The sequence below is a fragment of the Lissotriton helveticus genome, chromosome 2_1 (genome assembly GCF_964261635.1).
Source record: "Lissotriton helveticus chromosome 2_1, aLisHel1.1, whole genome shotgun sequence".
Classification (NCBI taxonomy): Eukaryota; Metazoa; Chordata; class Amphibia; order Caudata; family Salamandridae; genus Lissotriton; species Lissotriton helveticus.
Genome location: NC_136059.1, coordinates 82,067,714 through 82,079,912, shown reverse-complemented (window position 1 = coordinate 82,079,912; position 12,199 = coordinate 82,067,714).

Below are 12,199 nucleotides of genomic sequence, written 5' to 3'. Positions count from 1 at the left end.
TGGGGTACAGTGGTATTTTTATGGTTCAGGGCTAGGTTTGGGTTTTGGGGTTCAGGGGTATTTTAGGGTTCAGGGGTAGGTTTGGGTTTTGGGGTACAGGGTTGTTTTTATGGTTCAGGGCTAGGTTTGGGTTTTGGGGTACAGGGGTATTTTTAGGGTTCAGGGGTAGATTTGGGTTTTGGGGTACAGGGGTATTTTAAGGGTTCAGGGCTAGGTTTGGGTTTTGGGGTACAGGGGTATTTTAGGGTTCAGGGGTAGGTTTGGGTTTTGGGGTACAGGGGTATTTTTAGGGTTCAGGGCTAGGTTTGGGTTTTGGGGTACAGGGATATGTTTAGGGTTCAGGGGTAGGTTTGGGTTTTGGGGTACAGGGGTATTTTAAGGGTTCAGGGCTAGGTTTGGGTTTTGGGGTACAGGGGTATTTTTAGGGTTCAGGGGTAGGTTTGGGTTTTGAGGTACATGGGTATTTATATGGTTCAGGGCTAGGTTTGGGTTTTGGGGTACTGAGGTATATGTTTTGGGGTGTTTGGGTATTTTAAGGGTTCAGATATAGTTTTGGTTTATGGGGTACAGGGGTAGTATTAGGGTTTAGGGATAGGTATGGGTTTTGGGATACAGGGGTATTTTTAGGGTTCAGGGCTAGGTTTGAGTTTTGGGGTATAGGGGTATTTGTAGGGTTCAGGGGTAGGTTTGGGTTTTGGGGTACAGGGGTATTTTAAGGTTCAGGGGTATGTTTGGGTTTTGGGGTACAGGGTTATTTTTATGGTTCAGGGCTAGGTTTGGGTTTTGGGGTACAGGGGTATTTTTAGGTTTCAGGGGTAGGTTTGGGTTTTGGGGTACAGGGGTATTTTAAGGGTTCAGGGCTAGGTTTGGGTTTTGAGTTACAGGGGTATTTTAGGGTTCAGGGCTAGGTTGGATTTTAGGGTACAGGGTATATTTATAGGGTTAAGATGGGTTAGTGTTTAAGGGTGTTGGGGTATTTTAAGGAGTAAGGGTGGGTTATGATTATGGGGTGCAGGGGTATTTAAAGGGAGCAGGGTGGACACCCGGAGCTCGAATGTACAGAACCTGGGAAGAAAAAACAATGAAATATTGGGCACACCGCTCGCTTTTTTTTCCGTAATCCCGTGCCCCGCACACGCCCACGCCCACGCCCCCAGCACACGCCCACAGCACACGATATGAGACATGGCATGAAGGGCGGAACGTACCACATGCCCCCAGCGTTTGTCACGCCCCCAGCACAAGGCCACAGCACAAAGCAGACACACCCACAAGGGACTACTTTGCTGGCACGGTTCTTTTACCTTTTAAATGTATATGGTGGGCGTCGGCATAGCCTATGTCCTTCTGCTGCAACTGCCCTTTCCAACGCTGTATTGGGTGTTGTGATTGGTGCTGTGGTTCCTGAGATTACCCGCCTCAAAGGTTTGGGCTCTCTCTTTACTATATTAGTATAGATACTTACCTAAGTATTGATGATATTCTAGTATGTAAACTTGACATTTTGGTTCCTGATGTTTTTGTTGTGATATTTGTGCATCACAATATTTTTGTTTCTGATATTTTGTCATAGAAGTGGTAGTTTAGTGATACCAGAGATAGTGGTAGAATGGTGATTCTAAAAAATCTTATACTGTTTTCACAACGGCTGCTGCTGGGCAGCTCTCTTGCAGCATCCTAATGTATGCGCTATGGATTAATGTTTACAATATTTCAGACTCTGAAGTGCAGTCACTATCTATATCACCTGTGGCCTCCCTGTCCCTCCACATCACGTGTCTCTGTAAACCTATGCTCACCCACATCTGGGTCACTCTCTAGCCACTATACGTCCCCATCTAGTTAGAAAGTGAACCTAGGTCCCTCTTTATCCACAGTGCCAACCTGGGCATCACTCAATCCTCAGTCTCATCCACTTGAACCACCTAGTGTGACCACAGTTGCAGTCTGCCAATGTCACCCAAGATCTTTCTGTACACTGATGCACTCATGTATGCCTAAAGTCCCACACTTTTTTGCGTCTCTTGTCTCCATCAAATGTTCATTTACTCATGTTTTGTCACAATGATTCTCTACCTGTCTGCCTCACTAGGGTACCCTTTACGCCTTTGTCACTGAATTCACTTTTATTGTACCATTAGATTTTACATACTTTTTTGAATACCCGAATCTGACTTCAACTGGTGGCTTGCATTTGCAAATTTCAGTCTACAATCTGTTTGCACAATTATGACAACTATTTTCCCAGCCATCTAAATTACAGTGTATTCACAGTTCCAGCATTTATTTGTCATATCTGTAAACCAGCATATGTCAGTGGAGGAAAAGGTTCACAGAGGTCCTTGACAGACACAACACCATTGGGAGTGAAATAATCTAACTGACGGTATTACGCTTTAGTTGAAGTGGCTTTCTCAAATGCCATGGGATGGTTTTATCAAGTCATTCAACTAGAGGAAGTGGTTGTTCACATGATTTAATTGATTGTATAATTAAGCCATTCACTTCAAAAAAGGATATATGATTTGCTTAACTTCAATTGAATATGTGCACATATTTATTATTTTAAAACACATATGTCGTTACATATTTACATCATCCTTCATGTATGTATTATGAATATTGTATTTCTGTAGTAGAAACATAGCCAAAAGTCAGAGGAGCGTTGTCCATGGTCAAAGGCAAGCTCAAAGTCGGCGAATACAAGTTGGGTTGTGGATGGTTAATGCACTGTGATGTTGTGTTCTTTAAAGAGGTGAGTCTTCAGCTCTTTCCTACATTTCGAATGCATTAGATCCAAGAAGGATCTAATGCATTCGAACATGTTGTTCTAGATCCTGGATGCATGGATGGAAAAGGCCTGAATAGAAGACATAGCATGTGTGAGACCAAATCATTTTGCACATTGCTGTCCTGTCCATCAAACATGTGGGGAGTCTGGGCTGCTGCTTACCACGCAGGGGCAATCGTTTTAAGGCAAAGCCAAACTTGAGATGTAGAAAACTTTTCTTGAAATCCTTCATGTAGAGTAAACTGAAGGGTCAATTTAGTAACATATATTCATTCCCTCCAAGTACTGGAAGTCAAGCGGAATTCTACAAGAAAATTATGAAACCACATTGTCTGCCATATTGTTGAATTATATCACTGGCTCTTGGCCCCAAGAACCAAGGGTCCTCCAATTACAACCAGGGGCTGACTTGGGGTTTATTTTTTTGTCCCTGCTATTTTCAAGCATCAATAAAAATGTCAAGATAACTCCTTTGATTAATGTTCTTCCTGGACACCAGAGCTTTGTATGGTAGTGGAAGTTTTGACTCATCATAGAGCAGAGGGTTAATATGCCTGCTGCAAAGAACGGGTCGAATTCAGATCACAAAGTGCATATACTATAAATAGGTCAATGGGTTATCACTTTTGTCAGAGAGATCCTTTTGTTACTTGTAGTTTATAAGTTAATATCCTAATATAGAGCAGTGAGCTATTAACCGTCTTCCAAGAGCTGCATGCAAATTGCAAGAATTACATATAAGAGATACATGTTTTTTGCCCAGTCTTTCCTTATCCTAATATTGCAAAAAGGGTTCATTTGGGTAGAAATCAATTCTTATTATTATAGAAAACCCCTAACAATGGTGTTACATTTTAAATTCGTGAATTTGTGCTTTCCAGACCAAAGACTCTTAAACTATACTGCCTCCAGTATGGATGACATGTGACTCCTACAACTTGTAGGCCTCTGCATTATAAACATTTCCTATACACTGACTTACATATGTATGATTGTCTCTGTGCAATGTATGTGTGATGTAAAGTGTTCTGACATCTTAAACTGGTATGAGTGGCGCTATAAAACTAAATTAATCAAAGAGACAGTGGAGACTTGGGGGGCTTTGTCAAATGGTGGTAGTGAGGGAATCTGTGGCAAGGTGGTTCATTGGGGTGGCAAACATTGTCGCACCGGGCACCACCAGTACTAAAACCGGCCCTGAATACAACAGTGGATTGCCTACTTTTAAAAGAATGTTTGGCATAGTATGTCAGCCACAGAAAATAGTTTGGGGTAGGTGATTTTCATCATGTTAGATCTCCTTGATTGACCCACCTGTAAATAAAGACCTTGTCCCTTATTTATAGTTGGGGGGCGGGGGGGTAAACATATTCTTACTTCTGGAAGAAGGGCTCATTCTAGAGGAAATCCATTCGTTGAATATCCTCTCCTATATTGTCCCTACGGAGGATGAAAATCAAGGAGGGAATTGTTCTCCAGGATTAACACTCCATCTAAAAATATGCACATTTTTCATTTCTAAATACAAATCAAGGTGTTTGTTCTTTCTGAGAGACATAGCACAGACTGGATATGTGTATTTGTACTATAACCCGCGAGGGTACTATGGCGCTGAGCAGGTCTGTGTGCCAAGCCCTGCCTATGGCAAGTTGGTGAACTGAATAGCCAGCCCGTCAGCTTCTTGAACATCGAGTTCATTGAGTGTGATTACTGTGATAATATCTCTCAGAGTTCCAAACCTACTACAAACTTTTGGAGTAAGACTTGACTGACCAGTTTTGCTACCTTTGGAAGTAAATTGGTTATGCAACAGGAGAGTAGTAGTGTTGGCGGCCACGGACACCGCTTGTGAACAACAATGCCCAACATATATACTGCCCAGTAACTTCTGGCTTCCCTAAAACCTAGAAGAAATGCCTCACACCAAACTGGGCAGAAACACAAAAGTAAGGTCAAGGCAGAAGTGAGTGGGTATTTATGTGGGGCTATTAGAGACCTGCGTGCACACCAGAAGAAACCTTGCACACTGAACTGCAACAAAGTAATTGCGATCATTGGGGGGGATAACATATCACACGAGATACCTGTTTGATCACGCCCCGGTCTTGCTGGAGGTTGGGATTAGTAGAACGAGACCTGATATACCCCTTTGGCGACTTAATACTGATGCACTCACAGACCCACCTTTTGCAAACACAAGAACCAACGGCGGACTCCACGTGCCGCACTAACCTCAGAAGTAAACCAAAAGTGTCAAAAAAGTTCCAATTTAAGTGGATGGTGTGCCACATCTACTCCTGCATCTGCCGTTGTAAGATGCAATCCTTGACTCGGAAAACAAACTTTGAAACCACTCCACCCAGTTTCACAGACCCACCTTTTGTTGACACAATTTCCACACAGTTGAGTCATTATTTTCAGGAAAATTGGGGTTTGGCCTCGTGCCGGGCTATCGAGTGGGAGGCCATGAAAGTGGTGGTCCGAGGTATCGGCATAAAGACTACATTTGGTGTCCGAGTGCAACTGGAAAGAGATGTCGCTCAGTGCGAGGTTAAACTGGGGAAGCTGGAGGCAGAGATTAGTACAGCTCCACACAAATTGGTGGAGTGGACTGAGGCTAAGGAAGAACTTCTGACAGACGTCCGCAAGTTGTAAAAATACACTTACACCACTTATAGACAACGGCTTTATCTGGAGGGAGACAGAACTGGAACCTTCCTGACACGATTTGTCAAACATGAAACATCTGGTGTGCTAATATTACAAATCAGGGCCGAGACTCAGAGCTTGGTATATTCGCAGCAGGCGATTATAGAGGCACTGGCTACTCATTTGGAGCGAGTATATACTAATAGTCCGGACACGGACCCTAGGATGGTGGGAGGGTACCTGGCTGTGCTGGGGCTCCCCCATCTTACTAGAGATAAGCAGGAAGCTCTGGATGCTCCGGTGACTAAGGAAGAGATACAAAGCGCTACTGGCTGACTTAAAATGGCCAAGAGCCCGGGCTCCCACGGCTTACCTGCGGAGTTTTACAGGTGCTTTGGGCCACTTTTGGTGGACAAACTATTATAGGTCTACAATGAGGCATTGGACAGAACTGTACCCCGGCCCACCCTGAGTGAAGCAATTGTCAATATGAGCCTGAAACTGAAGAAAGACCCTGACCTCCCCGACTCCTGCAGGCCAATATCGTTACTCAACATTGATGTTAAAAAATTGAGTGGCATTCTCGCAGAACGTCTCCTCCCCCTGATGAGACGCCTGATCCACCATGAACAGGTGGAGTATATACAAGGACGGAACACGACTTATAATCTACGACGCCTTGCTCATGTGTGGCATGCCCCTGCCCTTCTGGAGATGGATGCCACCATTGCGTCATTAGATATAGCGCGAGCGTTCGACTCGGTAGAATGGTCGTATATGTGGCATGTTTTGACAACGATGGGAGTGGGTGCGCAATATCTGCGGTGGACCCAATTACTCTACTCGGCCCCTAAGGCCAGAGTGCGGGTGGGAAAAAAGGTGTCGAGACCAATTCTACTAAGGCGAGGGACCCGTCAGGGATGTCCTCTATCGCCGTTACTGTTTCCTATCTCCATAGAGCCCATGTCTGCACGGATGAGGACGGTTATGGATCCCTGGGGTATACGGTTAGGAGCAACTAGTCATGTGATCTCGCTCTATGCTGATGACACCTTGGTTTATCTGAGACAGCCGGAGCACTCGGTTCCACTCCTGGAGGCAGAAATGGTCGAATTTGGCATGATTTCGGGATTGCAGATCAATCCTGACAAATCTAAATTAATACCGATGGGTAGGTTGGTGGTGGCTCCCCCAGATTTGACGCCCTCCCTGAATATCCCGTGGACAGACGAGGGGTCGAGATACTTAGGGATATATTTTGCGGGCTCTACGACTCCTTCCGTGGACTGAACATTGACCGAGTGGTGGAGGGTCTGAGGGGCTCCATTCGATTTTGGGAGGATTTACCACTCTCGCTAATGGGGCGCATTGCGCTCACTAAAATGATTGTATTACCGCGCTGCCTTTATATCTTGCATTAAAGCAACAGTGGTCCCTTACAAGCGTGGGGATATAGGCAATAAATATAGACGAAAACGTATCTATATTGAAGTGACATGCCCAGCCGGGCAGAGGTCAATTCAATTCTTTAGCTTTATTCGATTTTGAATTAAAAATCATAAAAGCGTACAGTGAAAAACAAACATTAAAAACTTACATACATTAAAAAACATTTGTCCAAGCTATGGGAATAAGTTCCCTAGATTCCTGTTAGAGTTCATTATTTTCCATATTTGTGGGCAATGACCATTGTTACAGGATGCTAAAAAGCGGAGAGGCCCCTGCCAATCGATGGCCCAATGCTTCTACCCCTTGTGTAGATTGTCTCTGCCTCTAGTCTTGGTCGAGGGCTGACTGCCATGCTTGGATAAAAATCGTGTAGGTCCCAGATGGATATAGGGCAGTCACCTTCTCGGGGATGCAAAGTTTGGAGGTAGGGTACGATTAGTCTGCTTCTAAATCTTATTAGAACCAGGTCGCCGGCAATGTCTTTTTGTAGGGGGCCTAACCAACCCACCCTTCTAACGGCCGTGATTGTACCATCAAGGTCTGGAGGCAAGGGCCTGTTTTTAGTTAGCCAAAACGTGACTTTGTTCAATAGGTCTTGTTCCCATTCAAGTTTTCCATGTTTGATTGGGGGAACTCCCGCAAGGACACACACAAAAGGAGCAGCCTCCGGAGGTAACTGTATGTGGGTTATTTTAAAAGGTTTTACTCTAGTGGGAGTGTTTTTTAATAATCCAGGTTTAGGGTAAACTTTGGGGGCAACAGGGGGTAGTGAGTTAGTGACTAGAGTTTTAATTTGTTCATTACTGTTTTCTACAAGTGGCGTTGGGACTTCGGTTGTACCAAGTGAGTGGGAACAATTAGGTATTGCAATATTCTCAATGGGAGATAAGTTAGCCCTGATACTTTTCTCAATTCCCAGGAGCCTGTCTTCTAGAGTGATCATTTTTTCAAGCAACGGGGAAATAATTGATCTAACCAGTTGTTCGATCTGAGACAGAAAAATTAGGTTGAAAGGAGGTACTGGTTGGTCTAGTATTTCCTCCGAAGTTGGGGGGGAATTAACTATGGTCAACGGAGGACTAGAGCACAACTTTTGTAGTTTGGGTTCGTTCCCTATGCAATTAACCCCAACCCGCTTCCTTTTACTGAGTAAGAGCTGAGGAGGTACTATATTTTGCCTAAGTGCATTTTTAGGTGATGGGGGGTGTTCCAGTGGGCTGTCGATTGAAATTGATGTGCTGGTTCTTTTAGCGGGGCTAGGTTGAGGGATTTTAAGATCATTTCTATCTTCTACAATAGCATACCTAGTATTACAAAGAGAATTTAGCTCGTCCAGTAGTGAATGGTTTGGCGCTGTGCTAATAGTTTGTTCAGGAGAATGCCTAGTGAGTATGCTATCTGAAATCTCACGAGATCCATTCGTGCTGGCAGTGGACCGAGGTAACCTTATATGATCTTGTGACCCAGGACATAAGCCTCTGTGGCTAATAGGGTTCTTGGTACCCCCCTTGCGAATCATGACAGAGTTTGCTGGTATGGGATTTGTATAGGACAACAAAACAATCTGGTGGTGTTCGGTGATTTCCGACCAGTGTCCTGTGGGGATGTTCCTTAACAAATATGTGAGAAGGGATCAATAAGTCATTACCTCAGTGATGTGATGTGACAAGGTCAAGGGGGGTGGCCCGTCCCGTCCTCCTCCGGCCTCCTCCGGCCGTAGAGGGCCCGCCCTTTGCCCGGGCTTCGCCCGGCGTCTGCCGCGCGTCCGCGATGCGCAGGGAGCTTCCTCAATTTAAGCGCCTCCGGGCGCGCTAATCCTCGGATGCGTGGGCGGTGCAGGAAGTTGACCCAGGGCTTGCTGGGAGCTGTAGTTCCCCCCAACTGCGGCCGAGAAGGTGGAACAACGGCGGCAGGGGGAACAAGCAGCGTCAGAGCCCCAGCAGCCCCAGCAGCAGGTAAGGGAAAGTGTGTCCGCCTAGTCCCCTCCTCAGCCTGATATGGATTGCAGACAGGTCCCCGCTCCTTGGTGGGAGGTTCCTCAATTTAAGCGCCTCCGGGCGCGCTAATCCTCGGGATGCGTGGGCGGTGCAGGAAGTTGACCCAGGGCTTGCTGGGAGCTGTAGATCCCCCCAACTGCGGCCGAGAAGGTGGAACAACGGAGGCAGGGGGAACAAGCAGCGTCAGAGCCCCAGCAGCCCCAGCAGCAGGTAAGGGAAAGTGTGTCCGCCTAGTCCCCTCCTCAGCCCGATATGGATTGCAGACAGGTCCCCGCTCCTTGGTGGGAGCTTCCTCAATTTAAGCGCCTCCGGGCGCGCTAATCCTCGGGATGCGTGGGCGGTGCAGGAAGTTGACCCAGGGCTTGCTGGGAGCTGTAGTTCCCCCCAACTGCGGCCAAGAAGGTGGAACAACGGCGGCAGGGGGAACAAGCAGCGTCAGATCCCCAGCAGCCCCAGCAGCAGGTAAGGGAAAGTGTGTCCGCCTTGTCCCCTCCTCAGCCCGATATGGATTGCAGACAGGTCCCCGCTCCTTGGTGGGAGGTTCCTCAATTTAAGCGCCTCCGGGCGCGCTAATCCTCGGGATGCGTGGGCGGTGCAGGAAGTTGACCCAGGGCTTGCTAGGAGCTGTAGTTCCCCCCAACTGCGGCCGAGAAGGTGGAACAACGGTGGCAGGGGGAACAAGCAGCGTCAGAGCCCCAGCAGCAGGTAAGGGAAAGTGTGTCCGCCTAGTCCCCTCCTCAGCCCGATATGGATTGCAGACAGGTCGCCGCTCCTTGGTGGGAGCTTCCTCAATTTAAGCGCCTCCGGGCGCGCTAATCCTCGGGATGCGTGGGCGGTGCAGGAAGTTGACCCAGGGCTTGCTGGGAGCTGTAGTTCCCCCCAACTGCGGCCGAGAAGGTGGAACAACGGCGGCGGGGGGAACAAGCAGCGTCAGAGCCCCAGCAGCCCCAGCAGCAGGTAAGGGAAAGTGTGTTCGCCTAGTCCCCTCCTCCGCCCGATATGGATTGCAGAGGTCAAATATTTAATTTTCAAACAATGTCAAGCAGCTTATACATACAATGTACAAGGCGGGGTACAAGCCTGTACCCAGCTTAACACACAATAAGTGGAAGGGGAGAAAAACCAAGAAACACACAAAGGGCTTTTAGGCAAGGGATTCGCACTCAAGTCAAGTCAAGTCATTATACTTTTATTCGACACATGTATCATAAAAAGTACAAACATATAATACACACAATTATAAAAAACAATTCATTATTTACAAAAATACATATAAGAATTATGTGGAAGAATTGACTTGATGAACATTTTTTAAAATCTTAGTCCTGATGATCCATGCACAAGATAAAAACTTTGCAACTCCACAAATAATAACCATGGAAGTGGTGTTGGAAATAAGAATACGTAAGGCTGATTTGTAATCTCTAACACCAAGATTCTTTATAGCTGGTTTTAACCATTTCTTCCTAGGTAGAATGTATGCCTTACAGGCAAAGAAAAAATGGCCCAATGATTCTTCGGGATTTGCACACCCTGGACATTTTATATCCTCTTCCCTCTTATTGTTCCATCTAGATGTGAAAGTTTTGAGGGGCAATGTTCCATGTCTAAATTTAAGATATAAGGTCCTTTCCCGAGGAATTTGAATAAAATCCAGGAACAACTCCAGTTTTAAGGTGCATTTATGGGTCAAAAATGTCTCGGTCAAATGGCCCCAGTTTGGGTTTTGTAATGCCCTGGCCTCTATCCAATCCCAATATAATTTTTTCACCACTTGTTTTGGTGGGGGTGATTGGGATTCCCAAGCATCTCTTAAACCCACATTTGCTGCAAGGTGTTTTAGGGCATTTAGCCACTTGATTTTGCCTGAAGTATTTAATTTTAGCATTTCATCTAAAACCGAGGCATAGTTAGCTAACTCTGGGGTCCTCCTCAAACGGACCCAGTATAAAAGAGGACGAAGCTGGAGGATATCCCGAATAGATTTTCTACCTAGGTCTAAAAATAGCGGTTTAAGTGGTGTGGAGGAAGGAAGTGATACCAGGTCCCTCATAAACTTATTCTCTGATCGAACGTGGTCTTTGGTATTCTCATTGCCCCACAGTTCCGAGCCATATACAGCTGAGGCAATAGCTTTACCCTCATAAACAGATAGGGCAGGGGAAACTGGCCTACTCACAGAGAGACGTTGGTTTTTTAAAATAGTGCCGGAAACCCTCTTAAGATTTAAAAGCATTTTATATATATGGGGTTCCCATTTCAAGTGATTATTAATCCTAACACCAAGGTAATCAAACTCTTCAACCACCTCCAAGGGAGATCCATTCAAGGTCAAATGGATATTCCTATATTTCCTCTTGGCGGTCATAACCATTAGTTTAGTTTTAGTTGTGTTTATTGTGAGACCCCGTTCCTGACAAAAAACACTAAACTGATCAAGAAGGGTTTGGAGGCCTGTGGGGGTTTTAGATAAAAGCAGGGTGTCATCGGCAAAGAGGAGCGATGGCATTTTCTCCCCAGCCACAACTGGGGCGTCGGCTGGTATCTCTTGCAGATGTTTCACCACCCCATTTATAAAGAGGGAGAATAAAGTGGGGGCCATCACGCACCCCTGCCGTACCCCTCTATTAACGGGTATACTCTTGGTGAGTTGCCCCTGTGTCCCCCAGCGTATCTTCGCATAAGTACCCTCATGGAGTTTGATGATAAGATTTAGCAAATAGAGTGGGAAACCCATATCCAATAGGACATTCCAGAGTTTAACACGGGGTATTACATCAAAAGCAGTTTTAAGATCAATAAAAGCCAGATAAAGGCTCCCTCTGGTAATTGACACGGTTTTCCAAAAAACTGCACAGAATCTAAAAACTTGGTCAATGGCCCCTACATTGCTTCTGAATCCTGCCTGAAAATGGGACAAAATGTTTTCTTCCATAAGCCAACCCTCAATCCTATTTACAATTACCCTACCAACTACTTTTTGGACGACATCAATTAAACTAATTGGTCTGTAATTGGCAGGGTCCTCTCTCTCACCCTTTTTAAAAACAGTGACAACTTCTGCACCCTTCCATGAATCCGGTACTTGCTGGCCCAACTGGATGAGGTTCAAAACATTTACAATAAAATCAGCCCAAACCAGTGGGTTAGACAACAGTAAATCACCCGGAATTCCGTCCGGGCCAGGTGCCTTGCCCGATTTTATTTTAAGAATGGCCTCCTGTACCTCACGGGACGTGAAGAATACCTCTGTAATGCCATCTTTCCGATGGACCGAAAGATCGGTGCCAATTATAGTAGATGCTAGATCCAC